This window comes from Diabrotica virgifera, chromosome 3 (genome assembly GCF_917563875.1).
Source record: "Diabrotica virgifera virgifera chromosome 3, PGI_DIABVI_V3a".
NCBI lineage: Eukaryota > Metazoa > Arthropoda > Insecta > Coleoptera > Chrysomelidae > Diabrotica > Diabrotica virgifera.
The window spans coordinates 46,717,353-46,738,838 of record NC_065445.1 but is presented as its reverse complement, the minus strand read 5'-3'; the positions used below and the strand labels follow the sequence as shown (position 1 = coordinate 46,738,838).

Here is a 21,486-nt window from a genome sequence, read left to right as displayed (position 1 = left end):
ATGGCTAATAGCCTAACATGTCCTCAGCATGACTGCAAATTTGGAAGCAAAAGTAAGGTACAGGGTCGGAAAAAAATTTATGTAACGGTGCATTTGAGCTCGTTGCAAATGAAAACTGTCTTAGCCAAAAATGAACTGATATGCTCTTTTGGTAGGTTAACTATCCAGAACACTTCAGTAAAAAGGAAATTTTTTAAAATTACCGGATTCGCAAAATATCATTTTTTTTTATTAAATTAGAAAAATATAATATTTTAACAAATATTACATATACGAAAACAATTTAAAAATTTTTAAACTTAGGCGAAAATATTTTGAATGTGGCGACAATTATTGTTTATCACTTCTTGAAGTCGTCTGCGCCATAAATTATTAGCCCCATTTATTACACCCTGTTCAAAATAATTGTTCCAAAGAAACTGCATTTTTTCTTTGAGCTGTTCGATGGTTTCAAATTGTCAGTCATACCAATTTTGTTTTAAAATTCTCCAAATTGAATAGTAACCGGATTTAATTCTGGGCTGTTACATGGCCACATCTCTGGCTCAATATAGTCCGGGCAATTTTCACTCAAGAATATCCTTGTATTGTGGGAAGTGTGCGAAGGAGCACCATCCTGCTAGAAAATGTAATCTTAACATACTTCTTCAATTTTAGGTAATAGGTGCTGCATGATTTGTTCTTGATGTATTTTTGAATTAAGTTTTACCCCGGCATTAACAAAAATCAGACGAGATTTTCCCAACATGGATACTGCAACAGAGACCATTACAACTATTGAAAAATGACTTTTTTCAATTAAAATATGCTCTAGAGGAATTTCTCTCTTAAATTGTAGGTACGTCAGAATACACCCTATGATTTTGGGTATTTTTAGGAGGCCGTAAATAAAACATTTTTTCATCTGAAAACCATATTTTTCTAATGTCTTCACGAGAGCGGAATCTTCTTAGTAGCAAATTACATCTTTCCAGTCGTTTTTATCTTACATTGGCATTAAGTCTTTGACAGTAAACTTTTTTAAATACTTTAAGATGGCAATCTTGTTTAATGCTTCTTCGAGCTGATGTGCGGGAAATCCTAGTTTCTTTTGCGATTTCCCTTGTTGCAGCAGATTGGCCAGGTTGCAAATTCCCTAAAAACCTTTACTCTGGCAATATTTTCTTCAGTTCTTGAGCTTCGCTTTCTTCCACTTCCACTTTTATGCAAAATAGACCCATGGGTTTCCCTTAGTTACCTTAAGAACTTTCCTGCCGTTCCAATATGCGAATTTTTATCAGGAAATGCATTTACAATTTTTCTTGCACCATAAATATATTTTTCACGGTAATATTTAATTAATATTCTCTCCTCTTTGCTTAGATGTGGCATTATGAACTGGCCAATTTACTTATTTAACTATAAATGTCAAACAAATTCTATGGAAACCTAAGCACTGATGGTTTACTAAGTAAAATTGACATATTTGAGCATTTGAGAAATTCTTGCTAATATGAGTCAAAAACGATGGAAAAGATGTAATTTAGTGTTAAAAGGGTTTCGTTCTGGTAAACATAATATTAGAAAAGTACTCGAATAAGATTTCCTAATTTAAGTAAAAAATGACAATTTACAAATTCGGGATTTTTTAAAATTGTATGGGGAAGGCGTGTTCTGAACATTATTTAAATAAAAAAAATGATATTTTGCGAATCAAGTAATTTTAAAAATTTCCCTTTTACTGAAGTATTCTGGATAGTTAACCTACCAAAAGAGCATATCAGTTTAATTTTAGCTAAGACAGTTTTCATTTGCAACGAGCTCAAATGCACCGTTACATACATTTTTTTATAAGTCCGACCTTGTACGTTATTTGTGCTTCCAAATTTGCACTCAAGTTGAGGACATGTTATTATATACAAAAACAAAAAAGTTATTTTCAACTAAAAATGTACTCCTTTATTTCGGCCCACAGTGTATATTATCATATATATGATATATATATGCATGTGTCGACGGATATTATTATAGAATTATTTTTGTATAAATAATAATTATAAAATCTGTTTGTGTCAAGTAAGAGTTGAACCTACATTATGTTTAATTTTTTTGTCCTTTAACTATCACATACAGTCGGAAAAATGAAAGAATGCCCATGAACGAACATATAAAACACGCTGTATTTTCCTGTCACCGTGTCACAAAGAAAATTGCCCAGCGCAAGTACATGTAATAATAATTAATACATGTACTCTCGCTGGCCAATTTTTTGTATGACACGGTGACAGGAAACTACAGCGTGTTTTATATGTTCGTTCATTGGTATTTTTTCATTTTTCGTACTGTAGATGTCAGTGAAATTTTATCTTAATAGAAATTTTAAATATGGAAAAAATATTAAAATTTTTTAACACATATTCTAAAACCCTGTGTAATGCTAATGATGTTATTTACTATTTAAAACATTTCGTTATGCAATTAAAAACAAATACCATAGATATCGTACTTTGTTTGAACATAAAAATGATATAAAGCGTATATGACTGATAAGCTTTTGAACAAAAATTGTTTGACTCATTCACATTATTCGGTTTGGTGCATGCGATTCGTGTTAGTTGTCAGAAACCAAAAGTTACAGATACAGATACAACATTCTTCAAGTAACAGGTAGGATAAAAACTAATCTTTTGATTTTTAGCATAAATATAATTGTCAGAAAATGTTTCTCTATTACTATCTTTTATGAAAATTGCATTTGTTAAACTTACATAAATGCTATATTTTATTGAAAAAGTTTTTCCGATATTCTACAATGATCAAATCAGTCACGTTGTTTGATCAAGATAGATAGGTTCATTTTAAAACAAACATACAAATTAATGAGATTATTAATATTCTTACGATATGGATATAGTTCTGCCATTGTAACTTTGCGCATATGCATGAAAATTTCACCAATTATTTTTTATACTAGATCTCTTCTTTGCTCACAGAAACTAGCATCGCAAAATTAAACTGATTGTCTATAGAAACCACAATAAGTAAACAAATATAAACAATACGGCATGTCTTTAGTGCCCCGTTTACTATGATTTTTGACGTTTATCATTTTCAGCGACAGTGACATTTGTTGTGTTTTTTGGAATTTATAAATTATATTGTGTTTACTTTATAAAGTTATATTGTGTTCAGGCGCGGATACAGGGGGGGGGGGGTCAACGGGTCCATGGACCCCCTATTGTATTTAGTCTATATGTATTTTTTTATTATTTATTATTTTTTCTGTTAACTCTAAACTTTAAGCCATCAGTACAACACTAAATTACACGACAACCGCTTCCCAAAGAAGCCATAAAATCTAATAAAACACCCTTCTCTGAAAAATAATCTGCAGGTGCATTTGTTTGGGTACCTGTGAAACCATAAACAACGGAAATATTTTTCTCAATTCAAAGAAAAACAAAAATGATATTTTAAAATGCAAATACATTACACTGGGTATAAACCTTATTTCATGAAAAGCCACTTTTCAAATTTGCGAAACAGTAAAGATATAAAAATTTGTATTTTACTAGATAATCCATGCGTACCTACCCATTGATGGTAGAAAGGTTAATTTTTATGGTAAAGAACGACCAGTGAGATTAATAGTCGTGAATTTTCTGTCAATCCTTTTGATACCGTAGGTATCTGGGATTTTATAGTGTATTTTATCCTTAGAGTAAGTGTGAGTCGTATGGCTAAATCTGATAAATATGATATTTAAGTATTTGAGGAAAGCCTGCCCCCCCCCCCCCCCTATTATGAATTTCTAGATCCGCGCCTGATTGTGTTAAATTATATTATAACATAGTTAAATATAAGTCCACAATATAACTTTATAAAATACGTCCACCGATAATAGCCATTTCCTAATAATTATATTGATAGTACATAAATACCAATGGTATTACATATCGACGTAGGTTTTATTAATGTTTTGATTTAACTTGTTTGCAAATGAATCATGACGTTTTTGCAAAAATATAATATAATGGAACAAACATATAAAACAGATTGTGATTTAAAAACTTCAAAAGGGAATTCCTCAAATGTAAATAAAAATGTTAGAATTAGAATATTTAACTACCTTCGGCGATTGTTTATAAAAAAATTCTGTCATATTTAAAAACCCATGGGTTTTTACAAATTATTTTTTGCATAGAAACAAGTGGTTAAAACATGAACCTTTAGTAGTGTTACGATTTTCATTTGTAAGTATCTTAATTTGATAATCATTTTACCACTGTAAAATACTTTATACGTATTTCTATGGTATCCCCTTTTTTTAATATTGTCCTGTCAAATGCTCCAACGGTATGATGTACTTATTTTGCTCATAGAAGCAGATTCAAATATTTTTGGAGGCAAGGTAACTTTACGTGGATAACTTTGGATCTATCAAAACTGTTTGATTATACAAAACATTTTAGTTTCAAAAGCGTGGTCATACTTATTGTGATAAGGTCTCACACTACCAAATAATAGTTTATAAAGTTTAAAATTATACTTCTGTAAACGTACTCCTTTGCCGATCGTCTTGTGTCGGAGAAGAGTGTTTTAAGTTCATCTCCTTACTTTATCTTTGTACATACTTGCTGTGGTTTTATTTGCCACTAATTTTCTTCTTAAAAATAACTCTTAAATATGTCCAGGTTTCTTATTTACTTTCCGTGTCCTGTTCAGTTCCAGTCAAATTGAGAGCTTCTAGGACTATGATATCCTGGACTCTTTCTTTGACCTGATTTAGCCCTTATCCGGGCAACACATTTTACTTACGAAACTGGGCAACTCGGGTCCGTTGGGCCCACCACTGTTCTTGAATGTACTATTCATAGTAACCCATGTATTTCTAATACACTTTTTTTTTTTATTTTTTATTAAAGTTAAATTTAAATTGTCCTGATAATAATAATAAAGGTCTGGTACCGTAGGTACCTGAGATGAGTAAATTTTCCCCTTAGAGGGAGTGTGAGCCGTATGGCTAAATCTGGAAGATCTGGAAATTCAAATACGGAGAAAATGGAGAATGCAAAGTACCCAGATAATAGTGATAACACCGATTATTATGTCTACTACTGGAGTCATTCTCAAGACCCTCCTCGAAAGCATGAAAAAGCTGGGTCTGAATGAACACCTCTATAAGACCATGCAGAAAGCTGTACAACTCGCGACGGCTAGAAGTGTACGAACCTTTTTGGGAGATACACCTGCACCAAGTCACGTAGGGCTCGTCACCAAAGTCACCAAAGTCACCTAAGAGACCCACCAGAGCTTAATCCTTTTGATACCGTGGGTATCTGGGATGAGCAATTTTCCCCTTAGAGGGAGTGTGAGCCGTATGGCTAAATCTGGAAAGGTCTTTATTAATCTCTTCCAAAAATTTGATTAAAAAAAAGGTGCTACTATAGTATGCGGTCTACCTCGAGAGTGCGATCTACTTAAAGGGTTTGCACAAAATAGTGAAATGCAAGAAAACATTTGAAGGAAAAATATTTATTCACCAGTTATAAATATTTGGAGCCAAATAAAGACCTAACTAATGAAAACTTTTGTAAATCTATCAGGCCATTTTATTTGAAAAGAGGGGTTGACGTTACGTTTACGCATACTCTGGAAAAAGATTACGGTGTTGTTGCCTTTCATTATTGTGTGAAAACACTTCTGAGAGAAGATTATGCTAATTAACAGCTCATGTATAAAGTACCGACAAAAACAATCTTTACAAAATGAATAAAACGCAAGTCAGAAGAATGTTATTATTTTACTTTTAGAAATTAATACTTTGTCATATCAATTTTTCATAGTGGTCATACCACTTTTCCGATTATACTTGCACTAAGTAGTCACTCCGCTCACGAGCCGGTTAAGGTTTCCAGATTTTTCAGGTTTCTACAACCTTATTGTTTCAATTTATAAGTTGAAGTAGTTTTATCTGTACCTACTCTTGCATTTTCAACAATTTAAGTTCTCACACTTTTTATCAAAAGGTTGAAGATGGTAGAAATATTGAGCAAAACGGTTCTTCTTTAAAATCAAAAAGGCGGCTAAATTCAACGGCGCGGCTGAATTCAATCGCGATTTTAAATTTACACTATTGTTGATATCTTCCCCCACCCCCTATGACTAGAAAAATAAAATTTTGGGTATCTTGTCATGCAAGGTCACATGCTATTCCGACTGGACTAATATAACTAATAAATTTATTTTTCTTATTTTTGAATCAATTGGTTTCTATCTAAAACTTTCAGAATGTCTCTCCTACTTGAAATAGGATCTACAAAAAAATATTCTAAATATAAATTTCATACATTGTCACTTCGGTCTTATAACTGATCAGTGTATTGCTGCTTTCAATTTAATTCACTTTAGTTGCGGATCAGTTTAATAGACCCTGAAGGTTGTAGATAGATTCCAATCAGCGCAATAAAGACAATATTTTTAATAGAGAGCAGTGTGTTAAATAAAAATGCATTCTTCCGTAAGTAGTTTCTATTATTTACTGTCCATAAAAATATTATTTTTGTTATAATTTGAGAATTATGTTACATTTTTGGTAAAATAAATATGAGTATCAGCTGTGTCATTCTATTTTTAATTTTATTATAAATTTTTGAGGTTGTACTTCTTTAGGCGCGATTGGGAAAAATTTTGAGTGTGAATTTTTATAAAAATGAAAGTATGAAGTACGCGCAGACCGACAGCATGAAGTTAGTTGCTAAATTTTTTAGTTTAAGATGAAAAATGAAAGAATACCAATGAACGAACATATAAAACACACTGTATTTTCCTGTCACCGTGTCAAACAAAAAATTGGCCAGCGCACGTACATGTAATAAGTATTGTTACATGTACTTGCACTAGACAATTTTCTTTGTGACACTGTGACAGGCAAATACAGCGTGTTTTATATGTTCGTTCATGGGTATTCTTTCATTTTTCCGACTGTAACTTTTTTTTTTACAACGTAGAATGAAGTAAACACTTCCGTTGTATATATCTGTGTTATCAAAGATTTTTAAAGTTTTAACTGTTTTTTAATTTTTGGTATTGTTTTAATAAAATTTTTTGGAAAGTCGTAAGTATTAAAATCAATTTAATTTTTAATTAAAATATAAATAAACTATTTAACATATATTTATTAGATCAATGCGATTGTTTTGTCACTCTGAAAATCAAGCTGGAAAAATGGCAAAACCTCGCAATTTTTTCGTCCAGCATCGATTTGTACAAAAATTTGGGATTAGGCTAATTTCACGCTCTAGTTCATTTTCTATATGGAGCCGTTGTACGCTTTTGGCTTTTTAAGGGTGAAAACCACCCCTAATTGTTAAAAATTATAAAATAACATTCTAAACTTTAATATTGTCGACATTTGCTTCTTATTAGTTACATAATGATTGTTTTACGCTTTAAGATATATCATAATATTTCAACCGTTAAAACCACCCTTGTTAAAGCTATATATAAAAAGTTTACTTATCCTAAAAGAATAATTTCGGCTTGCATTAATTTACATAAAACTTAGGGTTAGGATCATCTTATCCTGTACTTCATATTCTATATCATGCTCAAGGGCGTTGATTATTTTTAGGGGTGTAAACTACCCCTTATTGTCAAAAATTATATAAAAACATTGTAAACTTTAATATAGGTAAAATTTAGTTTTGACTCGTTAAATAATGATTGTTTTATGCTTTAGGATATAATATCATAATATTTCAACCCTTACAAACTACCCTAATAACATTGCAATTTTTATAAGTAGACAATTTAATAGATCTATACAGAAAAAAGTAGAATTAAAGAATTACAAAAACATTTATTTACACAAAAATACGAACTTACAAATATGTAAAAAATACACATACAAATAGCTTTTTAGTCATCATCCAGTATACGAACCGGCTCTGTGGTATTATATACATTGAAATAAATGCTCTATAAGGGAACTATTCGAGTTTTTCGAAAAAAAATTAGTTTTATAAATATAACTCCTTCATTCTTGGCGATAAAAGTTTTTTGAAAAATAATTTTGTAGGATTTTTGAAGAGTTATAAGACTGTGTAAATTAAATTCCGTAAGATGCCTTAATTTTTAATTGAGGTGGGTTTAAAGGGCTCGAATAAGGAGATGTTTGCGCGTAAATAGATGTTTTAAACAGCTATATCTCACTAACTATTCACTGTAATGAATATCTATGCATAAGGAAATTTTGGATATTAAAAAACTAAAATTTAGTAATCTATAATTTTTTTCGTATCTCTAGTATTTTCGGAGATATTTTAAAGAAAATGATAAAAAATGCGAAATTGCAAAAAATCAATTTTTCTCTAAACTCGAATTTTTCTAAAATTAGGCCTTTTAAATTGGTCAAACTTGTTGGGTGTATTGATAATATAAATATAAAAGGAATTACAGAACGGCGAAGACCAATTTTTGATTACAAGGGTAGTTAGGGGGTTGTTTTCACTGTTTTTTTTTTCGTAGATAAAACAGGTACCGACTTTTTTTATCATAATTTGCTTAATTTTTATCCTAGAAACTTTTTATTATTCTTTGAAAGATCTTATTGTATACTTGCAAAAATATTATCTAAGTTTTCCTGGAAAAGTGCAAAGTTTTCACGTTATTTGGCTTTGATTATTTCAAATTATGCATTTGACGAAAAAAGCTAACTTTTAACATGCCGTATCTCGGTTTGTATTGGTCGTAAAAATATTATAGAAAAAAAGGTTTCGTTTGTGTTACTAAAAGATACAATTTTGATTTCTACATTTTTTTTATTAAATGCGTATTTTTCGAGTTATTCATAAAAAATCCGATAAAAAAGTCGATTTTCCGTCGAAAAACTGTTACTTTCAACCACGAATAACTCGAAAAATATTAGTTTTGCGAAGAAAATGTAAAAAACATTTTTTTCTTAGAATTACTTTTTACATCGATTTACATGGCTAAAATGTAATAAAACATTCCCACCCCCGAGGTTTTAGCGTACAGCGGCATGATAAAGAAAATCGTCTTTTAGGTTTTGAGGGTTGTATTGAGAAATATGCTTTCAATTGTGATGTTTTAATAGTATATTTTATATTAAACATTTGCCCGTCGTATATATTTTTACTGTAATTTGTAACTTAAAGCATGTTAGCTATTATGCTTTTCGTTCTATTACATTCATACTTATTGCCTGATACTCTTATTTTTGTTCTTTTAACACTACACTTTTCTAAGAAATTAACGCAGCAACTTAAAAATTGGTCATTTTCAATGTCTCGAATTTCCTAAACCTGTTGTCCGATTTAAGTGATTTTTTTAAAAAGTTATAGCCTTATTCTTTATCAATATCTCTGTAATAATATTGTTGCTATACAGGTAAATTGTCATTGTATACCGAATGTACCAATTAAAATGTGATTTTTTCTCAAAGTTCGCGTGATGCTGTGGAATATTCTACCATTTATAAATAATGAAATAAAACCCATCTATAGCCTCATGTTTTATCAATATTCTTTGTTTCGATTCCTTCGCTTATGTGGGATAATAAAAAAGTTAGATACTTATTTTAACAACTAGCCATGTTTTATATAATGTATAAAATATATTATATATATTTTATATAGCCATGTTTTTAAACAAATATATAATAAAAAACAAGAATGTGTATGTACTTTGTACGCACGTAAGAAGTTATACTTCTACTACATATTATGTGATTTTTAACACTATACCAAAAATTTAAAAAAATAAAAGAATAAAACGCACACAAACACATTGAAAAATGCCACAAAGAAAAAATGATTTCTGGACGATAATAATTGTTGGCAAAAATTTTAAATACGCATTTGCTGAAAAAAAAAATTATATAACAAATATACTTACAATCATAATATGCATAAAAAAATAAAAAATTAAAACTTGCATCGGGAATTGAACCCTTGAATTTCGTGCCGCTTTGACTCGTAATCGAAGCGTAGACTCACTCGTCCAATCGCACATTATTTATCATGTGGAAAAATACGGTAACTGAACGTTTTACTGTTTGACAGTTGTTTTGAAAATTATCTAGTTTAAATTTTGTGGAAGAAAATATAAAAATATAACAAAACAGTAAGAAAACAATATATTAGATGAAGATTGGTAGAACTTTTGTTGGTAATCAAATTAAGTATGTAAATCAAAGCATTACATACCTACTAGATAAATAAATCTACGCCAAAAAATCATAATTTAAAAATAAAAATCGAACCTAATTTGGGATTTCTCTCTAAAATCCGCATTCTTGAGAAAATAAATGTATGTATTTCAACCTAATCCAAATGTATAATTACAATATGATTATAATAAAAACTAGGTACTTACCAAATTAGAATGAGTTTTCCTTGTCCAAAATAGTCCAAAAGTCCAAAAATATAGGTATATGAAAACTATTTAAAAAGGCAGTATAACTATTAACTAACTTTTGTTTGTTGTTTCTTTTCACACAAATTTTAAAACGCAACAACCATAAATAATCTAACTACAGCTGTGCCACAGCCACCATATTAAATAATTTTTGACATGTCATTTGAACATCCAATCAGAACAAAGTTATAATGCGCATGCGCCCGGTCGCTAGGTTTTCCCATATAAAAATTTACCCTCTATCGCCGGTAAAGAAGTATAACTTCAATAATATACAATTAAATACAAAAATATTTAAGTAACCCCTCACCCCGCCTCCGTGAGGAGTCATGTTTAGTGTCATTCGATATATTTTTCAAAAATACTGAATACGTGTATTTTTCAAATTTTCGATCTCATGTTCATTTCGCACACTATCGCGGGGTTCCTATTTAAAATTTTAAATTAACCCCTCAACCCTCTCCATGGGAGGTCGTGTATGGTACAATTCGATAGATTTTTGAAAAATATTGTTATTTTAAAAATAAGTAAGTATTTTTAGTTTTTCGATCTGACGTTCATTCCGCGAAATATTCGTTTTTGTTGTGAAACTTTGTGACTCGCCCATTTCCTAACGCCCCGCTCAAATCGTCATATTTTTAACTACACACTGTTCTGCATGTACCTAACTTAAATTATCTTAATCTGACGATTTCGAGTTTCCTATAAGGATAGTTTTTTTCGTATTTGCCTTAACGAACTCCCCTGTATTAACAGCCAATATATGGTAGGGGTACATTTACAGGGTACAAGGTTTCTCCCCATGTGATTTTCTGGCGCGATTGAGTTACTGCAAAAGTCCCTGCTTGGACTCCCCTACCATTAGGAGCATGTATTTAAAAAGGAAGAAGAAGTTTATTCTTTATTTTTTTCTGGGGCACTTTGACTTATTATCGAATAATATTATTTCTGGAGTAAAATAACTTATCCAATTTATTCTAAATTGGATAAGTTATTAAAAACAATATATTATTGTATTCGATATCAACTCTTACAACACAAATTAAAATACTTTTCCATATTTTCTAAAGTCTATTATAGACCGGGCAGTATCGTCGCCCCCGCTAGCGAAATTATTCTGATTCTATTATTTTGCACAAACTTACTCAAAAATAGGTCCTTATAACAAATTAACAGGGTGCCGTGGTCGAAAAATTGTTTAGAAAATTTCTTTTAAACAAATCCACAAAAATAATTTTTTCATTTCGAACAAAATTTTTTTAGATAAATTGGCTTATTCTGAACAAAAAAGGTCTCTTATCATTTTTTTCTAAAATTGATTGTTATCGAGTTATATGCGATTAAAAATTTGAAAAATGCGAAAATGGCCATTTTCAAGGCTTAATAACTCGATTAAACATTATTATTATGAAATTCAAAAAGTCACAAAATCAAGCTTCAAATCTCTTCTTCAAGGTGCTGAAGAGATTTTGTCATTATCTTATTAGAAAGCTGTTATTTTTAATTATTAACAATTAGCGCTATAGTCCAGGATTTATCGTCGCCCCCGTTAGTGAAATTATTCCGATTACATTTGTTTGCAGAAACTTACTCAAAACGAGGTCCTTAAACATATCCACAGGGTGCCGGGCGGTGACGTGGTCGAAAAATTGTTTAAACAATTTTTTTTAAACAAATTCACAAAACTAATTTTTTCACTTCGAACAATTTTTTTAGATAATTTGGGACATCCTCAGCAAAAAATGTCTCTTGTGATTTTTTCTAAAATTGATTGTTGTCGAATTATACGCGATTTATAATTTGAAAAATGCCGAAATGGCCATATAACTCGACAACAATTAATTTTAGAGAAAAATCACAAGAGACCTTTTTTGCTCAGAATAACCCAAAATATCTAAAAAAAATCGTTCGCAATAAAAAAAATATTTTTGTGAATTTGTTTTAAAAAAATTGTTTAAACAATTTTTCGACCACGGCACCGCCCGGCACCCTGTGGATATGTTATAAGGACCTCGTTTTGAGTAAGTTTCTGCAAAAAATGGAATCGGAATAATTTCATTAACGGGGGCGACGATGCATCCTGGACTATAGCTTTCTGATAAAATAATGACAAAAATCTCTTCAGGACCTTGAAGAAGGGATTTAAAACTTGATTTGGTGTCTTTTTGAATTTCATAATAATAATGTTTAATCGAGTTATTAAGACATGAAAATAGCCATTTTCGCATTTTTCAAATTTTTAATCGCATATAACTCGACAAACAATCAATTTTAGAAAAAAGACAAGAGACCTTTTTTGCTAAGAATAAGCCAGTTTATCTAAAAAAAATTTGTTCGAAATGAAAAAATTATTTTTGTAAATTTGTTTAAAAAAAATTGTTTAAACAATTTTTCGACCACGGCACCGCCCGGCACCCTGTGGATATGTTATAAGGACCTCTTTTTGAGTAAGTTTGTGCAAAAAAATCGAATCGGAATAATTTCGCTAGCGGGGGCGACGATACTGCCCGGTCTATTAGGCACGTTCCGAGGGTTAAATATGCGTATACATATACAAATATGTACTCTTATCATAAAGCTGATAGAGATAACCCCGACTTTTCTATTAAGCTAAAGGTAGTGTTTTTGTTAGATATTTATTGTAGTGCATACGTAATCGATTATCTTATATCTTTTTGTTTATAAAGCCTAATCTACATAATAATAAAATCATGGTCCAATTTCGGTTTCACAATAACTGTATGTTGGGTCAATATTCAAATAAATAATATCGGGAACATATAGATTTAAATAATTTAGCTTATTATATTTTCCATTATATTCTGGAATTCTGTACACAAGGAAAAAACAAAGAAAAGTTATTTACCACCTATTTTATTGCTGAAATCGAATCTTGAGATTGTATATATTAGTAATATACATATGCAAAGTCCGCAGAAAATGTGTTATTTTGAAACAAATTATCCTTCCAAAATCTTCTTTTTTTCAATTTTTTTTCCGATTTCCCTCGAAGAAAATTTTCTTCGAAAAATCCGAGGATTCCCAACAAAATTTTTAATTTTAGCGAAGTAATTATTTATCAATAAAGTTGTAGTTATAGTTTAAGTTATAGTTAAAGTTATAGTGACATCAAAGTTTTTTTGTAGTAGATTATATTATTTCCGGAAACCGATGACAATCTAAAAATTTTAGCAACCATTAAATTAATAATTAAAAATTTTCGGTCACAATAATAACAAGAATACTTATGATACACCAGAATAACTACGATTTTCGTATCAAAAGATAATATACCTCCTATCTAACGTCTTGTTCTCTTCTACTTCTTTTACTTCTTGGAGATCTTTCGATCTGTTTAATTCTGAAGCTGCCTCTGGTTAATTTCCTGGGAGGTAGATTGCCAACTATCCCTCTATCTTTTAGGTTGTACTCCGGGGGGTCTTGAACCGGGCGGGTTGTTTTCTAGGGGAATTTTTGCGAGTCTATTTTCTTCCATTCGTCTTATATGGTTGTACCACATCCTCTTGCGCTGCCTTCCCTATCTTACAATATCTTGAATTTTGCATTTCTCTCTAATGTTTGTATTTCTCACCCTCTCTCTTCTTGTTTGTCCCACTATTGTTCTTAGGGTTTTCATTTCGGCAACCCTTAGCATCTGGTTCGTTATGTTGGTGTCTTCACGCACCTCTATGCCATATGAAGACCACACGGAAGAAAGGCGAAATGCCAATTTTTTATTATTTTTGGTTCAGAGCAGCAATATGTAGGTTTTTAGTAGTAGTTTTATGTGAGTCATTCAAACATGGGAAAAAGATGAATCCTCATAGCTTAAAACATGTTATAAAATTCTTCGTACAGGGAAGAAAGGCGAATGGTTTCAATTTCAAATTCAGTTTTCTCGAATTAACCTCTTTGTGACATTTCGCCTTTCTTCCGTGTGATCTTCATATGTCATGATAGGTCGTATGCAAGTCTTGTAGATTCTAATTTTACTATCTGTGCGCATATACGGATTTGACCAGATTATCTACCACAGACATCCTGACAATGCAGATGCTTTGTTGATCTGACTCCTCAGGTCCTTTACTGAGTCATGAGTGCTTAATACATCTATGATATAGATATATCTTGATATACTATGATATATCTAACTTACTTTACAGAATTGAAATTAGATTATTTGAGCGGCCTTAGGAATGTTTTAAAGTTATAAACAATGTTTTGGCTTATAAACAAATAGAATATTTCAACAACTATTAGATTAAATTAAATTAAGAAAACCGTATTAGAAGTTGACCGGCATTTACGACGAAGTTATAAACAATATGATGATAAACTTTAAACCATTATATTTTAGGTCTTTTTCCGTTTTTTATATTTTCGAACTTTTTATCTCGGTCCTCTTTCTACATACAAATTTTCATATCTTCAAGAGACTCATAACATAATAATATTATAATGATAAAAATAATCGGCATTACGCGTGAAAAATACCAAAAATACCAAAATCCCAATTAGTGGAGTCACTGAAGGTTTTTACCTCCGATTTCGTTGAACCTTCATCGATTTTCATGAAAATTGGTAAGTAGTTAGAAGATACTTCAAGGAACAAAGGTGACATGATGTTAACTTGCGCTTTTACCCTGGGGGTGGTTGCCACCCCTTCTCGGGGGTGAAATTTTTTTATTAAAAATAATACCAGAAATCGATAGAGGGGCAACTTCTAAGCAAAATTTGTTATATAAAGTTATTAACATAAATCAATACTTTTTGAGTTATTAAATATCAAAGATTTTATTTTTTCTTAAAAAAATGCATGTTTTAAAGCTGTTTTTCACGTATTACTCAAAAACTATAAGCTTTTGTAAAAAAGCTATTATTACCAAAATTAAAGATAATAAAAAATTTAATACACTCCCTACTTAAAGAACTAAACTAATGTTATTTTAAAGTGAGTTATGGGTAATTTTTTTCGACGAGTACTCAAATCTAAGTATTCAAGCTTACATAACGGGAAAACGATGCATTTTATAGAATATACTTGTTAAGAACTTGTCAAATTACTTCGGAATACCTATCAAATGAGCTTCAGTAGAAGTTAATAGCATCAAAATTAAGCAAGTTATGATGAAAATAAGAGAACCCTTTTGATTTTTTTAGGAAAAAGTTAAAAACTAAACATACGCCATTTCCGAAAAGATTAAAATTTGTAGTAATCCTCACAAGAATTTCTTTATGTTATTATAGTTAATTATTTTAACAAATTTGACCGGTTTAGAATGCATATTTTTAAAAAAAAGGTATAATTTAAAAAAATCAGAATTTTTAGAATTATCGTACTTTTCATTTTCTTTTGATAATAGCTCCAAAAATACTCAATATACGTAAAAAAATGATAAATAACTAAATTTTAGTTTTTTCTGTAACAAATACTTTACCCAATTTACTATTTTCGTAGAGTAAAAAATAACCGAGATAGAAACGTTTAAAATTTCAATTTTGCTGCGAGAACCATGTAACCGGGGCCATTTAACCTTTTATTTTTTAAAAAAGTAAGAGGTATAAATGACTATTTTGACGTTTTTTAATAGCTCTTGGAACAAAATTTTAACCAGTTATTAGCAGAGACTGGAAAATATGCACTAAAAAATGTCTAAAATATGCATGCAATATGCATTTTAAAACAAGCTGAATATGCACAATTAACATGCAAATATGCATTTATATATGCACTTATTTTTATATGAATAATTTTATGGTTTACGTTAAATACATAAATAAATAAAAAATAATAAAAATAAATAAATAGGTTTGAATTTAAACCAAATTGTATTATTATTTCTTAATATATTTTTTTAACTTCAGGTTTTGTGACAAATAAAACGGCAAAATATTTTATTTTGACCACAAGATAAATAAGAGTACAATAAAATAAATGTACATATTTTTATTGTTACAATATTGATTCATATTTTCTAAACTAATATTATAAAAAGAGTACAATAAAACAAATTTACATATTTTTATTGTTACAATAAATAATCATATATTGATTCATATTTTCTAAACTAATATTATGTCTTCTATCTGTTAATATTTGTTTATAGGCAGAAAAAGATCTCTCAACGTCACAAGATGTAATTGGGGCATATTTAAACTTTGCTATTAGAGACGGATCCATATTAATATTTTCATCGAAGTTTCCAAAATTGATTATATTATTTATTGAACGCAATAAAGTGAAACCCTCATTTTTGTTTAAAACGTCATCAAGTTTATCTTTAATTTTTACTCCAATTTCCCCATTCAGATTTGTTATTTTCTGTTTAACCGAATCAACAATAGACATACTATTGTGAAGACATAAATTTTGAGCCTCTAATTTTGTAATTGAACTTTCAATGATATCGAAATTCGATTTTATATACAACAATTGATTTTTAATAGACTTTTCTTTAAAAATATTTTGACAGTTATCAATAGCGGTACAAGTCGGATCAAAACTTGAAATAACGCTTTTGATGTCGTCGTAGTGTTCAGATAAAAATATAGCACTTTTAAGCCAAGTTCCCCATCTGGTTAATACTGGTTCTGGTGGTAAAGGAATATCGGGAAGCATCTCCCTATATACCTGTACACGTAGTGGTGCTTTCAGAAATACTTTTTTTACATTATTTATTAAGGTGTTTACATTGGGAAATTCAATTCTAACTTTCTCTGCAACTCTGTTTAGGCCGTGCGCCAAACATGTACAGTGAATTAAATTAGGGAAAAAGATTTTAAGATTGGATGCAGCTTTCATCATATATGAGGCGGCATCACTAAGCATTAATAATATTTTTTCAAATGGTACTTGATCAGGTAAAAAAAAATTTGTTAGGGATTCGTTAACAAATCTAGCTATTGTAGCATAGTTTGTTTTTTCCAAACATTTTACACTAATTAAGTATGAGTTTTTAAAATCGCCAGAGTCGTTAAGAACTCCAACAATTAGATTCGCAATTTGTCGACCCTTTGTATCCGTTGTTTCGTCGACGGAAATCCAAAGATATTCGGCTTTTAACTGATTTTTAATACTCGTCATCACATCTTTGTAACATGCACTGACATATTTTTTCCGAAGAGTTGAAGAACTTGGTATTTGAGCTGGTTTATCTTTAATCTTGCAATAAGTTTTTAAAAAGTTTTGACACGATTTATGTTCTAACTTGTGCAGAGGGATATTGCAGTTCAAAAAAAAATGGCATAAATCCTTTGCAAAGGTTTCTTGCCCAACTGACGTATTCTGAATCTGCAAACTGTTCTGTAGAATCTGCTGGCGAGGTTTATTATCATTTTTTGATAGCTTAGTTTGGTGAAGTGAAGTTTTTATGTGTTGAACTACTTGGAATTTCTTTTGACATGGAATCTGGAATATAATGATAATGATGTTTTAGATGTTTTCGTAAATAGATACCTACATTAAAATGATCAAACTTTTTAAACCTCCCCCAATTTTTTTTTATTTCTCAAAGTGAAATTGAAATCGTCAAACAATAAAGTACAGTCAGTGTACCGTAGTATACAGGGTGGGCCACTCTCAACACCTCGCTCTGTATAAGCCAAACCGTTGCGAACTTTAAAAAACAGTTTTTGAAGAAATGGGACGGTTTGTCATTTTAGAATAGACAGACACATAGATGTGCAAAGAAGTTTGATAAGTTTAAAAATCTATTGAAGTGGAGAACTTACCTTTTTATCACAAATGGTGCAAAACATACTTTCACTGTCGATAACTTTTAGATGATTGTTACTTCCAATCCAACTTCTGAGAAGACTTGATTTTTCCCTTGCTACTTTAGGCATTTTCACAATAATAATAAAATGATTTTTTTACACAGTATAGTCAATAACTTGCAATCACAAAAGTTGAATAATCGGCGATTGATTTAAGACTAACCATTCATAAAATAAAATAATCTATCCTACCCTTAAAATGCTTAAAATTTCGTTTTGGTTGGTTTTCCCAGAATAATTCATAGTTGGCCGACACCAGCAGAAAGTACAGGTAATATTTGTAATGTTATTCAAAATATAATCGGTATTTACTTAGGTAATTTGTAAATTCTGAGAAGTCTATAAATCTTAAATATCCGGATAATGATACCTGCAGCTATAAATAACGCCCATTATGTTTATGGGTACAACAACAAAGGAGCTTAACAGCAAAATATTTACTTTCACATTTTATTTTAATGGATGTTGATGTTACTAATATATACCTTATTTTTAAATGGGGTAGAGTAAATTCCCATCAAAATATGCATTTATATGCTCTTAAATCTCCAAATATGCAAGGCATATGCATTTATGAAAAACATGAGAAATATGCAGCATATATATGCATATGCATTTTGCATATAATCCAGTCTTTAGTTATTAGATAAACTTGCTACTTTAAAATTTAACGGAGTTATTTACAAAAAAACAATAACATTTTTTAGAAAATTTTTTAAAAGATACATTTTGAAACATTTTTGGTGCATAAACTTTAATGCTATCAACTTGTTCGAGCACTCATTTGATAGATATTTTAATGGGCTTTGACAAATGTTTAATAAGTTTATGTTATAAAATGCATCATTCTCCCGGCATTTAAGCTTGAATACTTAGATTTGGGTACTCGACGAAAGAAATATACATTCAATTACCTATAACTCACTTTCAGTTAACATTGAAAGGTTTTTCTAGTAAGGAATTTATTTGATTTTTTATTTGCCTCAATTTTGACAATAATAACTTTTTTGTAAAAGCTTATAGTTTTTGAGTTATTTATGAAAAATCGGTTAAAAACATGCATTTTTCTCACGAAAAATTAAAATCTTTGATCTTTAATAACTCAAAAAGTTTTGATTTATTTTAATATCTTTATATAACAAATTTTGCTTATAATTTGTCGCTCTATCGAATTGTGGGGTTATTTTTATAAAATATTTTTCACCCTCGAGGAGGGGTGGCATCCACCCCCAGGGTAAAAGCGCAAGTTGACACCATGTTAGCTTTGTTCCTTCAGATATCCTCTAACCACTCACCAATTTTTGTGCAAATCGATGGAGGTTCAACGAAATCGGAGGTAATAGCTCATATTCACCTTCAGTGACTGCACTAAATCAAAAGCTATGTTGAATGAAATATAATTTCAAGGTTCAAAATCGGTATATGTTAAAAAAATGTATTTTCTCTGCTTTCCTTAGACACATTTTCTTAATTTTTCATTGCCGGATGGCTTGAAGAAGGGCACATGTAGAATTTATTTCGCATAATCTCTCCAAAGTATTCTAACTTTCGAGATTTGATGGTGATCAGTACCTCTCGGTTCTTGTTCATTCTTCTGAGGACCTCTTCAGTTGTGACTCGGTTAGTCCACGGGATGTTACGTATTCTCCGATATAGCCACATCTCAAAAACTTTTAATTTTCTCCACACATATCTTCGTTTAAGGTCCATGATTCAACACTATAATGACGTCGCATCGCAGCATTCTTGCTTTTATGCCAAGAGAGAGGTTGTGACTCTTGAAGAAGGCCCCCATCTTGTTGAAAGCGAATCTAAATTTTCCGATGCGCGTTCTTACCTCTTGGTTGTTGGTCCATTCTTCCTTTATTATGGTGCCGAAGTAGTCTGGACTGATTATCGGAGAATAGGCCATTTTTGGGAAAAGTTATTTACCAGCAATTTTATTGCTGGAATCGAAGCTTATGATTATATATATTAATAATATAGGTATGAAAAGTCCGCAGATAATGTGCCACTTTTTTTATAAACAAAATGGCGCCTGAAACTCGTGTTTTTTTCAATTTCTGCTCTATAACTCTGAAGATTTTAACTTTACAACAAAAACACTCAAATAAAAATTCACCGCAATTAAATTCTGCATAGAGATATGTTTTTCCCGATCTGCTCCGACGAAAATTTTCCTCGGAAAATGCGGGTTTTCTCAACAAAATCTCTAATTTTCAAATAAAGTTTTAGATAAGTAATTATCTACCAATAATTAAATAATTTGGTGACTTAAAAGCCTTCTTGGTTTAGATTATAGTTCCAGAAGCTGGTGAAAATTGAAAGGATATTTTAGCAAAAATTCAATTGTTAATTAATAATTTACGGTGGCAATAATAACTAAAATAATTATGATACACTGATCAAACTTTGAAATGTTATAAAGATGAGATGCATGTTTAATATTTTGTCGACAAAATATAAATTTTTTATTTTTTGCATAATCTTTAAGTGTTTCAAAAAAACATAATTACAAACAAATTAACGTTTCTCAGAAATATTATGTTTTAATTTTAAAAAATAGTTAAAATGAGTATTTCAAGATCTTGAAAATGAATGCTTTAAAACTTTTTTGCAACCATTTGCAAAAAAAGTTATGAAACAGCAAAATAAACATACGATTTCTACGTTGTTTATAATTTTTTTGTAATTCTTTCAAATCGTAAAAGTGAGTCCAAAGTACAAGCTAATTATTTACAAAAAATATCGATTATTAGTTTAATGGTTATCTTTTAATTAAAGATTATAAATATAATTTTTTGTAATTTACACTCGCGAAAGTAGACTAATACAGTAATGTAGCTAAAATTTTCACTCGAAGCGACGACCTCCGCGCGACGTACAGTTAATAAATAAAATTATATTATTATGTATGCTGCGTGTCAGTCGCTTCGAGTGAACATTTTAGCTCCGGCTCTGTATAAGCCTACTTTCGCACTAAAAATTATAAAAAAAATATTTTTGATCTTTGATTAAAATATAACCATTAAACTAATATTTGATATTCTTTGTGAGTAATTAGATTGTACTATAGACTCACTTTTAAGCTTTGAAACAATTAAAAAAAATTATAAACAACGGAGCACTGGTATATTTACTTTGCTGTTTCATAACTTTTAGCAAAAAAAAGTTTTTGGAAAAAAGTTTTAAAGCATTCATTTTCAAGACCTTTGAAATACACATTTTAAGTATTTTTTAAAATTAGCATATAATAAAGAATTTCTGAGAAATGTTAATTTGTTTATAACT

General features: G+C 30.1%; 1 protein-coding gene across 2 annotated transcripts in view; it reads left to right on the top strand.

The window, feature by feature from the left end:
- The first annotated feature begins 2,482 nt into the window (after positions 1–2,482).
- LOC114342748 (pyrimidine-specific ribonucleoside hydrolase RihA) overlaps positions 2,483–21,486 on the top strand; it is a 33,368-nt gene continuing 14,364 nt past the window's right edge. Inside the window, exon 1 of one of the 2 annotated variants that reach the window (XM_028293542.2) lies at positions 2,483–2,646. The gene's annotated coding sequence lies outside the window, so the exon portion shown is untranslated. Of the gene's footprint in view, positions 2,647–6,377; positions 6,500–21,486 lie in introns of those variants that run through there. The other variant, XM_028293548.2, reaches the window with a different exon arrangement.